The sequence below is a fragment of the Microtus pennsylvanicus genome, chromosome 15 (genome assembly GCF_037038515.1).
Source record: "Microtus pennsylvanicus isolate mMicPen1 chromosome 15, mMicPen1.hap1, whole genome shotgun sequence".
In the NCBI taxonomy this organism is placed as follows: domain Eukaryota; kingdom Metazoa; phylum Chordata; class Mammalia; order Rodentia; family Cricetidae; genus Microtus; species Microtus pennsylvanicus.
The window spans coordinates 6,842,114-6,857,410 of record NC_134593.1 but is presented as its reverse complement, the minus strand read 5'-3'; the positions used below and the strand labels follow the sequence as shown (position 1 = coordinate 6,857,410).

The 15,297-nt window shown below is 39.6% G+C and overlaps 1 pseudogene; it reads left to right on the top strand.

The window, feature by feature from the left end:
- The first annotated feature begins 1,573 nt into the window (after positions 1-1,573).
- Positions 1,574-3,243, top strand: LOC142836106 (ubiquitin carboxyl-terminal hydrolase 1 pseudogene; annotated as a pseudogene).
- Positions 3,244-15,297: the final 12,054 nt, after the last annotated feature.

Sequence of the window (15,297 nt, the reverse complement as noted above, 5' to 3'; positions counted from 1 at the left end):
GTGTTTGAGTGAACCACTCACCTCATGAATGAGAAAACAGCACAAGAGAGGGACAGGACTATACCAGGGTCCCACAGTAGCTTCAGGGGTACACCTCCACTGACCCAAGAGCACACACTGAAGCTCTCGCTCTTGCGAAGATGCTGCCAATTCCCAAAAGCTTCGTTGCCTTAGTTTGTCCTCTATTGCTGTGACTATAGCTACCTCAAAAACAACTTGAGAGGAAAAGGCTTATTTCAGTTTGTAGTTGTGGTCCATCATGAAAAGAAATCAGACACTTGGAAGCAGGGACTGAAGCAGTGACCAAGGAGGAGCGCTATGTAATTACTACCTTGGTTTGTTCAGCCTGCTTTTGATACAACCAGAACCCCTTTCCCAGGGGAGGCATCATGTACAGTAGACTGGGTCCTCCTCCATCAAATGCTTCCTTCCTCAGTTGGGGTTTCCTCTTTGTAGATGACCCTTGCTTGTGTCAAGTTGATAAAACAACAAACAAACAAACAAAAACAAAACAAAAAAAACCCCACCTAACTAGCACAGGGAATATTCAATACCCAAGTTGTATAGCAGTGTCCTCTCCCAGAATGTATGTCTCAAACTTTTATTAGATTTTATATCCACAGGGGCCTTTTTCCATCATAATTGGGGAACTAGACACCAATGTTTTCTGTTTGTTTGTTTTATAAGGGATAGAGTCTGTTTTCCAGGTGCCCCAAACTCCTAGGCTCACGTGATCCTCTTGCTGCAGCCTCCCAAGTATCTAGGACTATGGTATCAATAATTTTAGAGGAGTGGGGACCCTGCGGCTCAGGAGAGCCTTCCCTGGCCCGGCTCCAACTGGGACGTAGAGGGACCGCTACAGGCAGGACCAAGGGGTGGCCCAGCTCCAGCTCCGCAGACAGTGGGGCCTATCTCTTGCACCCTCACTCTGCCGGGCTGGTCTCCCCAGAGGCGGCACCGTGGACTGGCTCAGGGCCATGACCGGACACAATTGGTGATTACAGCTGCCTTCTAAAAGTTAATTCTCGTCAACTCTTCTCAACTTTAAAAGAAAATGCCTGGTGTCATACTTCAGAAAAAAGGAAACTAAAAGAGCCTTAGATTTCACTGATTCTCAAGAAAATGGAGAAAATCTTCTGAATATAGAGGATCTGAGATTGACCAGCTTGTTCCTGCTGCACAGTCCTCACCGATAAACTGAGAAGGGAGAGAGAGCTCGTTACCATTTGTGGGACTAAATAATGTCCGCAACACTTGCTATCTGACTAGCATTCTTCAGGTGTTATATTTTTGTCCTGGTTTTAAATCTGGAGTGAAATACTTATTTAATATTATTTCAAGGAAGAAAGAAGCTATGAAGGATGACTCTAATCAAAAAAATAAGGGAAGCTGCAAAGAAGATCCTTTGGCAAGCTTATATGCAGTTTACAGTCCTTAATAATTTCAGTTGAACAACTTCAGGCTAGTTTTCTCTTCAATCCAGAGAAATATACACATGAACTTGCTACACAGTCAAGGCGACTGCTTACCACACTCAGGGAGCTCAACCCTATGTATGAAGGTCATCTACAGCATGATGCACAGGAGTGTTCTAGTGTATTCTAGGAAACATTCAAGAAACATGACAACTCCTGAAAAAAAAAAGATGAAGAGAAAAGTTTGCCTCAATTATCTACAGACAGAAGAAAAATCTCATCAGAAAGAGGAAATGAGAGGAGTCAACAGCACGGATATTGACAGTATGAGGAATCTGGAGGATTTTAAAGAAAAACTCTTAAAAGGAAACTGGAAAAGGAAAAGTGATAGTGAGCCTGGTAACAATGAAGAAGAAAGTTAAGTTGTCCAAGGAGTCTCAGTCATTGGAAGAGAACCAGAGACAAGCTAGATCAAAAAGAAAAGCTGCTGGCGACACATTAGAGGCTTCTCCTAACATTGTCCCCGAGTGTGTTTCTGAATATGAGAGTGTAAGACCCTCCCAAAAGAAAGCAAAAGTTAAAATAAACTGGCTAAAATCTACAACTAAGCAACCCAGCATTCTTTCTAAGTTCTGAAGTCTGGGGAAAATAATAACAAACCAGCGATCCAAAGGACAATCAAAAGAAAATGAGTCTGATCTTGTTGAGGACCCAGGGAAACATAAAGGTGATTCTACAGCTAATGGTGGTACAGTCGACTCTCCAGGAAGCAGTGGTACACCTGTGGCTGCTAGTGATAGGAAGCCCGTAAACAAACGTGCAAAACAAATTGGTTTTGAACTTGTAGAGAAATTATTTCAAGGTCAGCTAGAATTAAGGACTCGCTGTTTGGAATATGAAAGCTTAACAGAAAGAGGAGACGATTTCCAGGATATTCGTGTCCTGGAACTATAAGAGGAGGTTTCTAAAGTTGAGGAGAGCTCTGAAATTTCTCCAGAGCCAAAAACAGAAATGAAGACCTTGAGATGGGCAATTTCACAATTTGCTTCAGTGGAAAGAATTGTAGGGGCAGACAAATATTTCTGTGAAAATTGCCATCATTATATGGAAGCACAGCAAAGGCTCTTATTTGATAATATGCCTGAAGTTATCACTATCCGTCTGAAGGGCTTTGCTGCCAGCGGCTTGGGGTTTGGTTGCAATGGTGGTGGACGTTGCAGAATCAACACTCCTTTGTTGACACCTCTTAAACTGTCCCTAGAAGAATGGAGCACAAAGCCAACTATTGACAGCTATGGATTATCTGCTGTTGTGATGCACAGTGGCATTACCACTGGCAGTGGGCACTATACTGCTTCTGTTAAAGTCACTAACCTTAACAGTCTGGAACTGGATAAAGGGAATTTTGTGATTGACCAGATGTGTGAGATAGGTAAGTCAGAGCCACTGAATGAAGAAGCAAGGCGGGTGGCTGAAAATTATGAAGATGAAGTATCAGTTAGAGTTGGTGGAAACACCCAGCCAAGTAAAATTTTGAACAAAAAAAATGTAGAAGCTGTTGGACTTCTTGGAGGACAAAAGAACAAAGCAGGTTATGAGCCACAGAGCAAAGCAGATTATTAGCCATACAACAACGTGTCTGATCCTGGTAAGGCTGCAGGGACAGCATTTGCTGAGAAATTCTGAAACTAATGATACTAATGGGACCCAACCAATCTGACAGGAACAAGGAATCCAGTGACCAAACAGGCATTAACGTGAATGGATTTGAGAACAAAATTTCATATGTAGGGCAAAGCTTAAGTATGAGGGGAAGTGGTTGCATTAAACAGATCTGGATAAACATTAGTAAAGTTGATTACACTTAAGAGTCTTTAATTTATCTTTTGAAGCTACTGGATATTTGTTTGTCTCTCTGGGCTTTCATATAAATAGTAAGATTTTAAATACTGAAAACCATGTTAATTTTTAGAATCATTTTCCTTAGTAGAGACTAGTGATGCATAAGCTTCTGGGAACAAACTTGTATAGGTACTAAATAATCCAAAATAGAAGCTTGAAAGCAGTTAACACTTTTGGATTTACACAATCTTATGTGTTTTCTTTTTAAAATAAAGTGCTTATATTCTTCATATTTGGGGGTAATTATCTACTTGATATTTATAGGTCTGGCTTTTTCACCTGAGAAACAGAATTTCATCCAGTGTATTTAGTTTTATAGTAGTCATGGAGCCAAATCTTTGGGCTGTACCAGAGGTACGTAGTCTACATATTCACAATGATATATATTTTGTGCCTTCAATAACTTTGAAAAATGTCTCAGAAAACCTGGCAGTCCCTCTATCTTCATAAGAATTTTATATGTATTTATGAAGATGACTCTAGTCAATCTTTTGGGCATGACTATTTTGTATCCCTTCATATTTATTCTGCACAATCTGTATATAGTTCATCGACTTAGAGGTGCGACCTTTAACTTTTTTTTTTAAACTGGGAGGTCAATAAAATTTAAGCTGTTTAACAAAAATAATAATAATAATTTTAGAACCTACCCACTAAGTAGCTGAGGCATATTTATCAAGTGCATTCCATTTGAAGCTTGCTCTTATTATTCAGCACTTTTGAAAGCACTGTGAGAAAATTGAAATGTCTCCACATGACAAAAAACAAGCACAATTTGTAAAATCATTCTTTGACCATTCCCTTATTTTAACCATATAAAGCAAGCAGTGAAAACATGGTTCAGTGGGTAAAGTGCTTGTTTTACAGACATAGGATCTGAGTTCAGATTTCTGACTTCCCATGGGGGTGAGGGAGCAGAGTATTGCAATGCCTGCCAGTAGATCCAACATCAGAAGGCAGAGAAAACTGGATCTTGGTGCCTTACTGTCTGGCTTGTCTAGACAGCTGATGAGTTGAATGTCCAGTGACAAACCCTGATCAAAAAATAAAGAGTGATACAGGAAGATACACAACATTGACCTTCAGTCAACACACATGTATACTCATAAAAACATGCATCCACATGTACATGTACACACACACACACACACACACACACACACGAGACTGCTCTGTCATTTCCTGGCCACCCAGACCTGAATAATCACACAGAAACTATATTAACTACAACACTATTTGACCTATTATCTTAGGCTTCTTATTAACTAACACATCTTAAATTAACCCATTTCTAATAATCTGTGTATCATCACAAGGCTGTGGCTTATAGGGTCAGGGTCAGTTTCTCTTCTGATGTCTTTCTCCTTTGGTTTCTACATGGTGCCTCTGACTCTGCCTACTCTCTCTATATGTGTCTTCCAGCTTGGTTATATTCTGCCCTGCCATAGGCCTAAGTAGCTTCTTTATTAACCAATGGTAATAAAACATATTCACAGTATACAGAGAGGAATCCCACAGCATTTCCCCTTTTCTGTCTAAATAAAAAGGAAGGTTTTAACTTTAACGTAGTAAAATTACATGTAACAAAACAGATTCAAGCAAGAATTATAGTTACAATATTTAGTCTATTTGTATCTGGCAAAATTAAAGAAATATCATCTAATTTGTGTTTGTGAGTATAAAGTTTCTTATCTAATTTATCTTTTATCATAACTAAGAAAAACAATAACTATCTGTTTTCAACTCTTTAAAGACCCCAGAAAAATATAATATTACCTAATTAAACATGAAGTACATTGTAAGCAACTTCCAAAACTTTAGAATTGACAGAGATATCTTGCTACCTGAACAGTCACACAAAGTTCTTCTGTAACATTGGGGCATCCATCTTCAGCCACCAGGCCCATAGTATCTGACAGACTTTTCTATGAAGCAGGAAATCGGAAAGGCTTTCTTGCCTACCTAGGCAGTTTGTTAGTCACTTTCTTTTATGTCCTGCAGAAAGTCTGGCAGTTTCTTCTGTGAAGCAGGAACTTTGAAGGGCCATCCCATTTTTTGGAATATTCAGCAGTCACTTTTCTGTGAGTCCTGCCTGTCCAGTTCATACAGTATACCATCAAGTAGTCCAGGCAAGAGCAGTTTCATGCCCAAATGGCTAACCTTGTAACACTGAAGGCAAATTTTATAATGAGTTTCTTCAATGCCCATCAACCTCTCTGAAGTAATTGGTGCTGACAGAAGCAGACATGTCTCACTGTTGAGAAAAGTCTAAATTATTAAAATATTTTAAATGCCATATTCTGTAGGTCTTTGAAATGCTAAAGATATATTTAACTGAAATATATCTCTATATATTTAGAAAACTTAACTAACATAATTAAAAGCTTGGTTATTACAGATGACTATTAATCTGCATTTCTTAACAATACACTACATTTTAAAATGAGCTGCACAAACACAATACCTTAAACAAGAGCAGAAATACTTATATAGTGTAACAAAGTTGACTTAAATCTGTATCATTAGACTAAGATCCATACCAATGCAAAGTATTCATTTCTATATCATATCTTTCTTTAAGTGAAAACAAACATTTATAAACAATCATTTTGGGAATTTGGGAATTATTTTCTCCAAACTGCTTCCTGCTGTTTGCTGTGTGAAGTATTTTTAGGGTTCACAGAGACCTTTGTGTGTGTGGGGGGGGGTTGTTCCATCAAAACACATTAACCTGGAAAAAATCCACAGGTTCTCATCTTCTATAGAAATAAAAGTAGAACCTATTTTCCAAAGTAACATATCCTTAGATTTAAATTTTGAAGTCATGATATCTTTATGTTAGTTTAACTTAGAAGCATCTAGAATCAAATGTCTAACTGCAGTCAAAAAAATTCACAGAAAACTCAATAATATACATAATCCAGACTCTCTGTGTATATTCCACCTTTATGTGGCTTATTTTTCTTTACAAGATGAATATTTAGTTCGGTCTTCTTATTAACTAATTCTTATATTTTAAATTAATCCATTTCTATTAATTTGTGTGTCACCACAAGGCTGTGGTCTACCAGGTAAGTTCTTGTTCTGGTGTCTTTCTCTCTCGGCCACTACATGGCATCTCTTTGACTCAGCCTACTCTCTCTATATATCTCTTCCAACCCAGCTATATTCTGCCCTGCCATAGACTGAAGCAGTTTCCTTTTTACCAATGGTAATAAAACATATACACAGCATACAGAGGGGAGTTGTACACCACACACACACACACATACACACACACATACACACACACACACACACAAACTAAATGAATGGATAAATGGATAAATAAGTAAAAAACATAGGACAACTGACAGGTTCAACTATAAGATTTTTTTCCTAACATGTGAGAAAGTTCCTTGTGGGAGGGGAGCACTTTGGCTTGGTTTGGTTTGGTTTGGTTTTTTGAATAGGATCTTATGTAGCTCAAACAGGTCTCAGATTTGTCATGTTGAGGACAGCCCTGAATTCCTGACCCTCCTGCCTCCACCCTCCTGTGCTGTGTTTGCTGTGTAACACTGTGCCCTGGCTTAAGTTTCTTCTTCTGATGAGACAAAGCAGGTTTAATTTGTGGAAAGCACGGGAATCATTGTTGGCCAGTGGCTATATATTATAGCTCTTAACTCTCTTTAGTCTGTCAGACATTTCATTGTGTCTCATTTTCTTTGTTTATGCTTTCTTGTGTTCTGATGTGTGTTCTGACACAATTTTTCACCATATAGACCTGGCTGGCCTGGAACTCACCATGTAGACCAGGTTAGCCTTGAACTCACAGAGCTCCATGTGCCTCTCCCTTTCAAGTGCTGAGATTAAATGTACGCTGAAATCTTGTTTTTTAAAGTATTGATAGGAGTTTAGTTGCTATGAATATGCAACCTAAAATATCCACTTTTACCTCTGCCCTCCACAGAGGAAATTTGTAATAAATGAAAATATTAAATGAGTAGTGCTCATTTAATGGGCATAGTAGCCTGTTCCTGCAATCCCAACGCTTGGGAGGCTGAGTCAGGAACATCAAAAGATGATCAAGGTCAGTGTTAATTAGAGAATGAGACCCTGAAGAAAGAAGGAAAGAAAGGAAGAAAGGAAGGAAGGGATGGAGAAAGGGAGGAAGAGAGACAGAAAGAGGAAGAAAATGTACTGCTAAGTACCAACACTGATACACAACAGAAATGCTAGTCCATACAACCCAGGAGAGGTACCTGCTCTCCAATTCCCACCTGGCACAGCAGACTGAATGGAGTAAGGACAGAGCGTGGAGAGAATATTGAAATCTGTTTATTGGAACAGTCTAGACCTGCATGACAAAACCAAACAGCAGAAACTTTGGAGTCCATATGATATAAACCAGTTCTTGCCATCGACTGGCTGCATTTAACTTGGGCAATTCACCTTGCCTCTCTGGGTCATACCATCCAAAAACAAATAATGAAAATAATCTCCTCCATCAACTGCTTTCTGTAATGCACCAGATAATTACAGATCACCAAGGAGACTTGAAACAGTTAATGCCTTTCCCGTGTTCCTTCTTGGGCTTAGCAAAAAGCAGGAGGTGTTCTATCATTCTTTCAGACATCTGGATAGAGCCTAGGACCAGGGAATAAAAAAAAAACCAACATCAACAAAAACAAAAGCAGTAGAGGGGTTCAAGTCTGAGCAAGGGTCCTACACTGCTGGCATGTGAGAAAGGTTCTAGGAAGAATCTGTGGAGTGAGGGGGAAAACCTCAGGAGTTGGGTCTGCAAGGAAGGCACCAAACACTGAGATCCAGTAGAGAGAAAATGGTGCTTATTTATTATTACTGTGTTGTGGACAAGCACACTAAGCATACACTTCTAATACCGTTATGCTAAGAAAGCGTGTGTAATAGTAGAAGCTTAAATATTTGGAGGAGGCCTGGAATGGGGAAGGTCTAGGGAGTAGAATGAGGCCTATAGATGCCCTGTGACTGAGTACTGTCAATCACAATCATTGAGTTGGAGGCAGAGAAACATTTATCCTAAGACCGAGATTTAAGGGAACACTCCCAAGTAAACTAACAAGGAGAAGATAGGAGTTTGGTGATAAAAAAAAAAAAAAAAGACCCAATTTGAAACAGGACCGATACAAGAGCAAGGTCACCTCTGGAGGACCAGCTGGCGCATGGAGCTGAGTCACTGTGACCTAATGCCAAGTCAGCAGAAGACAGGCTCTCTGATTGTTCCCCAGGCCTGGGGCAGGGCTAACTGCACAGATGGAATCCATGGGGACACTGTAGCACAGTTACCAGAGTTTGTGGAGAAAAGGACAAAGATTCTATGTAATCTCAGCCAGGAGCTTTCCAGCCAGTGGCAGAAGCCAAATTCTTAACGCTGTTTTCAGAGTCTTATAACAGACACCAAATAGTGTACTTCTTTGTTGTTATGTCTCATCCACCCAGGAACTTATTCCAGTTTTCTATTGCTCCTAGGATCTATGAGTTAGAATCTATGAGTTGAACAAATCAGCTGTATCAGGCGAGCATGAAGCAAACTCAAATTAGACACCCAGAGTCCAGAGTGTCAAGCTCTTCTCCACTGACTCAGAGTACTTAGGGCTGCTATGATTGGCAGTCAGTAGTTCCCCTCCCACTTGCCTTAAAAAATAACTAGCTGCTAATGACCATGACTTTGAGGCAGAATAAGATACTTGGAGAGAGAGGAGTGAGAAAGAGGGAGGGAAGGAGGAAGAGAAAGAGAGAGAATGTATACATGTATACACAAAATATGCCATTGTAGCCATTATTAAGTGTGAAATTGTGCAGCTAATATTAACTATGTTGCACAGCTAGGCACTCTATATACAGCTATCCACTGTCCACAGGCAGTGTGTGTGTGAGTTCAAACGCAGCAGACAGAAGGTAGAAACTGTGATTGCAGTGAACCTAGATTTCCAGTCGCTATTATTCCTGAAAAGCTTTTTTTCATTTTTCCCCCAGAAACTGAGAACTAAAACGTCTTACCACATTGTTCTCTCAGCTCATCTCTCCATTGAAAAAGAAAGTCAAGCAAACTCCCTTGAAAATTTAAGCAAAAGCCCACATCCTCACCTTAATTATGGCGTACTCTCTGCCAAAGCTGAAGCTGGTTTTGTTAGGAGTGACTTCTGTGGGCTGGCATTAAAAGAGAGAGAGAGAGAGAGAGAGAGAGAGAGAGAGAGAGAGAGAGAGAGAGAGAGAAGAAAAGACATATCGCCATTTCTGGTTTCCTGAGAATACTGGCCTGATAGATTGAAATTAGGCACTCATTAAAACCATGACCTTTTCAAAGTAAGACAGGGAGAGAAAGGATGAAATGAGAAATGTGGCAATGGCATCCATCATCCAGGACCGAACCCTGTTCTCTGATCACAGCTCATCTGCTCATGCTTTCCGGAGAGTTCACCAGGCTAACACCAGAAAAGACATCAGGGATCAGCTATTCCATGACAGAATTAAAGACTCTTAAAGTCTGGATTGGACCAACATGCTCAACCATTCCTCTGCATACACTGGAGAAGACATTAAAAGTAAGAGTTAGCAAAGATTGAATCTGGGAAGTCAATGGAGCACAAGAAAAGGAATCAGTGAAATAGAATCAAAACTGAAAATGGAGAGGAACAAGAGAGAAGCTGGCTGAGATTTTTGTTTGTTTGTTGTTTCGTTTCCTGAACTGAGCAGACCCTGATGTGGGAAGAGTGTCATAAACTGAGCAGAAGCTACAACCATGAGTGCCTTAAAGTGCCTTTTACAAGAGAAGGGAAGAAAACATGTTACTGCCTGAATCCCACTCACAGAGCACTTCTAAAAGCGGGAGGGAGAGGGAGGAAGGTTGTCATATGACCACTCCATTTGCCTTTGCTGGGACTCTTATGGGGACAAGTTTATCTGCTCCCTTATGTGGATGCCTCATGTGTTAGACACTTCCCAAAGTAAATAATTATCTTGGTATGAGACAGGCTTTCAATCATTCTGATTCCAAGGAAGTCTCCCCTTCATCCCTTGGCATTATTTTTTTGTAAACAAATTAGAGAGGAATTGCTTTGATCTGATTCTGTGAAGTGAATGTTTTATGTCTACTTTATGTTTCAGGTCTTCAGAAAGAACAAATAAAATGAAGCATTGCTCTGGATGTGTCAAAGGATTTGAGCCTGCATAATGTATGAATTCTGGATTCAGCCTGAAGCAAGGCTTTCTACTCTTTTCTCCCTGCCCCTTTTAAAGTCTTATACATGGAGTACTTCTTGTTCATGCACAGCTACTCTTTAAACAAACACAATTTTCACCAATAAAAAAGATCGCAGACTTGTGGTCAGAAAGGGAATTAAGACAGCAGATGGCTTTGTTCTCTGGTTTCAGACACCACACACATGTTCATGAGCCAACCTTCTTTGATAGGATGTAAAGAAAAAAACCAATTAAACCCCATATGTCAGAGCCAATTACACCTGAGCTGGTCTCCTTTGTCAGGCATTAAGATTCTTTATTCTGAGATTGGCCACAGTTGCCTTTACCTGCAGTTCAGATTTCGGTTGTAAAGCCCATGCACTACAGCTGTCCACACCTATTTTGCTGTGAGCTCCTGGATGGAATTAGTCATTGAGCCCTTTTTGGACAGCAGCTGTCAGGTGCTGTTGTAGGTGTTGTGAGAGATGGGAGACTATTTACAGCACAGGGCCTTACTTCAAGGAGCTCCTTTCTAGGGGGAAGGCAGCTCCACACACTTAACTGTAATCAGACATTAGCGTTTCACCCAGACTTCATCAGATGGTTCTTCCCTGAGCTAGGATGAAGAGAGAAGATGAAATGAAATGCCATTTTGAGAACACTGATGAAGAAGGTGGGAAATTTGATGCTGTGTAGAATTAATAATGTTTATTAGTAGATGACCTTTTCTTGTCTAATCAATTCAAGCTCTCTAAGCATGCCCTTGCATTATACTCCATACCTTCTGCAGGTCAAAAAAAAAACACTTGCTGATTGGCTGATCATGGAATTAAATTCAGTGATGAAAAGAAGCATAACTCATGTGGCATGATCCCTTGCATATTAGCTAATTCTTAGGTAAGACAGCAAATTTTAATATTATTTACCTATGTGATTTTCCAATATTTATTCAGATAATAATTGAAAGAATTTGAGCTGCATAGAAGAAGAAATTTCTTATAGCACCCATTTTCTCTTTTGCTCTCCTTTCTTTTTCTTCCCTTCTTTTTTCTTTCTTTCTCTCTTCCTCCCTCTCCACTCCTACCTTCTGTTTATCTGTAGCTCATCCTGGCCTCCACGCCCTCTTTCTCAGTTCTCCAAGTGAGAATTCCATTCTGCATTGAAATCTTGATAAAGACATATTTACATTTTGATATATTCTGATTAAAAGCAGCATGGAAATAGGGGAATGTTCACAGACACCTGGATTGCTCAAACTGAGCTTTCACAGTCTACCTGTTGTGAGTGGAATGTCCTCTTAGACATCTGGATATCTTGAGCTTGGTGTTAACATTTGACTTTTATTCTTTACAAGCAACATGAGCAATTGTATTAGTCAGGATATTCTAGACTAATAGAAAAAGTCTTTCTGTACATATAGAGGAGAAATTTCTTAGAATACTTTTAGGCTGTAGTCTAGTTATTCCAGTGATGACTGCCTATAAATGCTAGTTCCAAGAATCAAGTAGTTTTATGTCCACAAGACTGAATGATGTCTCAGCCGGTATTCAGTATATGTTGGAATCCTAAAGAAGTAGTCTCTAATTATAGTAAAGGAATGGAAGTTCTAGCAAGGGCAAGAGCAAGCAGGCAAAGAGAGGTTCCCTTCTTCCATGACCTATATATAGGTTTTGAAAGAATGTGTGGCCCAGACTACAGGTTGGTCTCTCCACCTCACAAGACCTGAATTAAAGCTGTGTCTTCCCCCCTCCAAAGACCCAGAGTAGGAGTGGATCTTTCTACTTCATGTGATTTAATTGAGCTAATATTCTCTTACAGGTATGGCCAGACATTTTTGGATTTCACTTAATTCCAGATGTAGTCAATTTGACAACCAAAATAGCCATGTTTGTTTGAAGGCAGATAATAAAAAGGAACACTTTAGTAAATCTATTTGGGAGTCTCTGCATGTCTGTAACTCTCTTCAAAACTCTCTTATGGAGGAAGCTCAGGATGTTCCATCACCACTCTGCACTGTCTCCAAATGGATCAACTTCCTCTGTGATGCTAGCTGAGAGGCTGAAACAAGAGTACTTTCAATTTCAGACAAACAAATCTGGCCAACAAAGAAAGACTTTATCTCAGAAAACATGAGAAACATAGTAATTTATTGGTCCTGAGGTTTTTTTTTTTTTTTTGTCTTTGCAAACAATTTTTGTTTGCAATTGGATCAAAGGGTTTTTTTGGGGGGGGAACATAGGTATGCCCTTATTTCACTAATAAACATTGCATACCCATTGTTTAAAAGACTAATTCTGAAATTCATTGATTTTATTGAAAAATAAAAGACAAGAATGGGTATAAGATGAAAGATATGTCATAAACACCATTTTGAACATAGTTTCCTAAATCAGTTTGATATGAAAGGATCTGTTCCTTGAAAGACATGATGATCACAGCTTCTGAAACGTATTGTTAGAACTCACCTCGCAAGGGCATGCCTGCCGAATAGACCAAGATCTCTGTATGGAAATGTGTCAGCCTCAGCCGTCATCTTCACAGGATCCCCTTCAAAGGACTGCACTGGTCTAGACATTTGTTTCACTCTGTATCTGCCTCAGTCTTCAACACTCTCGTCTTGTCAAGGCAAAGGTCAAAACTCCATTTATTACAGTTGAATCAGGGAGTTCAGACCCTGAAGACAAAACTGTGAACAAGAGGCAAAACAGTACATGTTTAAAACAGATGTTGTAAGTCACACAAAATTTTGCTCCTTCACTTATAAAGAGATTTTTGGGTCAGCTAGAAAATCCAGAAGATTACCAAATAGGGCAAGAAGCTCAGGAAAGATTTTTGGGGTTTGATGGAGTCAGCAAATAACTATTTTGAGAATTCTTGGTTAAATTTGAAGTTTTGATAAACTGTATCTAATTTTTAACACTAGTGTGCACAGATAATCCCATGGTAAGCAATTAAAAACAGTTTACTATATGATCTGGAGAAAAGATTAAGTACTAAGGTCCCTTGCTACACATGCTGAGGAACATGGTTCAATTCCATCAACCACAAATATCTCACAACCAGTTGTAACTCTAGGAAACCCAATGCTTCCTAGTTTCCTGGGTCTGCACCAGACATACAAGTAATGCTCACATAAATACGTGCAGGTAAAACACAAAAACACATGAAATAAAAATGCTTTATAAATTAATATAAATAACATCAGCATATCCGATTCTATATTTAAGCCAAACTATGCTGAAATTACAAGGGGGTTTATCAGAAATGCAAATTTCACTAGGAATCTTTCATTTCATTAGATCTGTCAGTTCTGGGGTATTACTTAGTTCTGGCTAGTTAGTTCGAGGTCAGCCTGGTCTAAAAGAGCTAGTTCCAGGACAGGCTCCAAAGTCACAGAGAAACCCTGTCTCGAAAGACCAAAAAAAAAAATCCTTTGAGTTAGAAGGGAATTAGTTAGAATACCCAATTCAAAAGCAAAACAAACAGTGATTATACAAATGTCAATCATGGGAGAAGCTTTAAAAATAAAAGCTTGATATATGTAGAGAGAGACTATTATTAAAATGAGCAGGAAGGGACAGGTGAGATGACTCAGCAGTTAGCAACAGCAGCTGTTTTTCCAGAGGACCTGGGCTTGATTCCCAACCAAAAAGGACAGACAACATCCATCTGTAACTCCAGTAAGTCAGAATCAGAACTTACTGCCCCCTACTGGCCGTGTTGGGCAATGCATGTACGTAGTACACAGCCATCTATGTACGTTGGTGTGGGAGAGAAGAGATTCTTTTTTTTTCTTTGATCACCTGTTGTTTGTTTTTTATTTTTATTTTATTTTTATTTTTTTAATTTTTTTAAATTTATTTTTTTATTAAGGACTTCTGCAGCAGCTGATGAGATGAACCAAATCCACTAGACTGTTTTAAAGCAGTGCCAACCACTTTGGACAGGATAAAGGACTATTATAAGTGAGTTTCAGAAAGATTGTTTTAGTTGTAAAACACAGCTGATGTTATTTGCTGTAGATTGGAGAAGAAAATTCCTGTGGGAAAGAGCTATTATGGAGACAGACAGTGTTAAGCTGGTACATCCAAGTGGCAGTGTGCTTTTCTGGCTTAGGGGGTACCATAGCAAGTGATACATACACAGGGACAGAAAGATGCCAAAGATGTGTTGACGAGATAAAATGTGTGTGGGGGTCAGGCCCTGAATGTAAGGGGGTTGCAAATATCGCCTTGTCTTCTTATTCAACATCCACCATTCAGGTGGTTTCCACCAGTCCCCTTAGTTACCAGAACTTAGCTTATTCTGACACATCTTTTTGTGCGAGCTGAGACCTTCCCATAATATAGAGCACTATTTGATGAGAAGCCATGACCTAATTTTCTTTTTTTGTGTGTGTGTGTATTTTTTATACTCTTTTTTTTTCTTAAGAAAAGGGAAAAAAACAATTTTCTGCCTCCCCGCAGCCTCCCATTTCCCTCCCCCTACTCCCAACCTTCTCCCCCTCCTCCCACCCTTCTCCCCTTCCGACCACTCCTCTCCCCCTCCCTCTCCAGTCCAAAGAGCAGTCAGGGTTCCCTGCCCTGTGGTAAGTCCTAGGTCCTCCCCCCTCCGTCCATATCTAGGAAGGTGAACATCCAAACTGGCTAGGCTCCCAAAAAGCCAGCACATTAAGTAGGATCAAAACCCCATGCCATTGTCCTTGGCCTCTCATCAGCCCTCATTGTTCGCCATGTTCAGAGAGTTCGGTTTTATCCCATGCTTTTTCAGTCACAGTCCA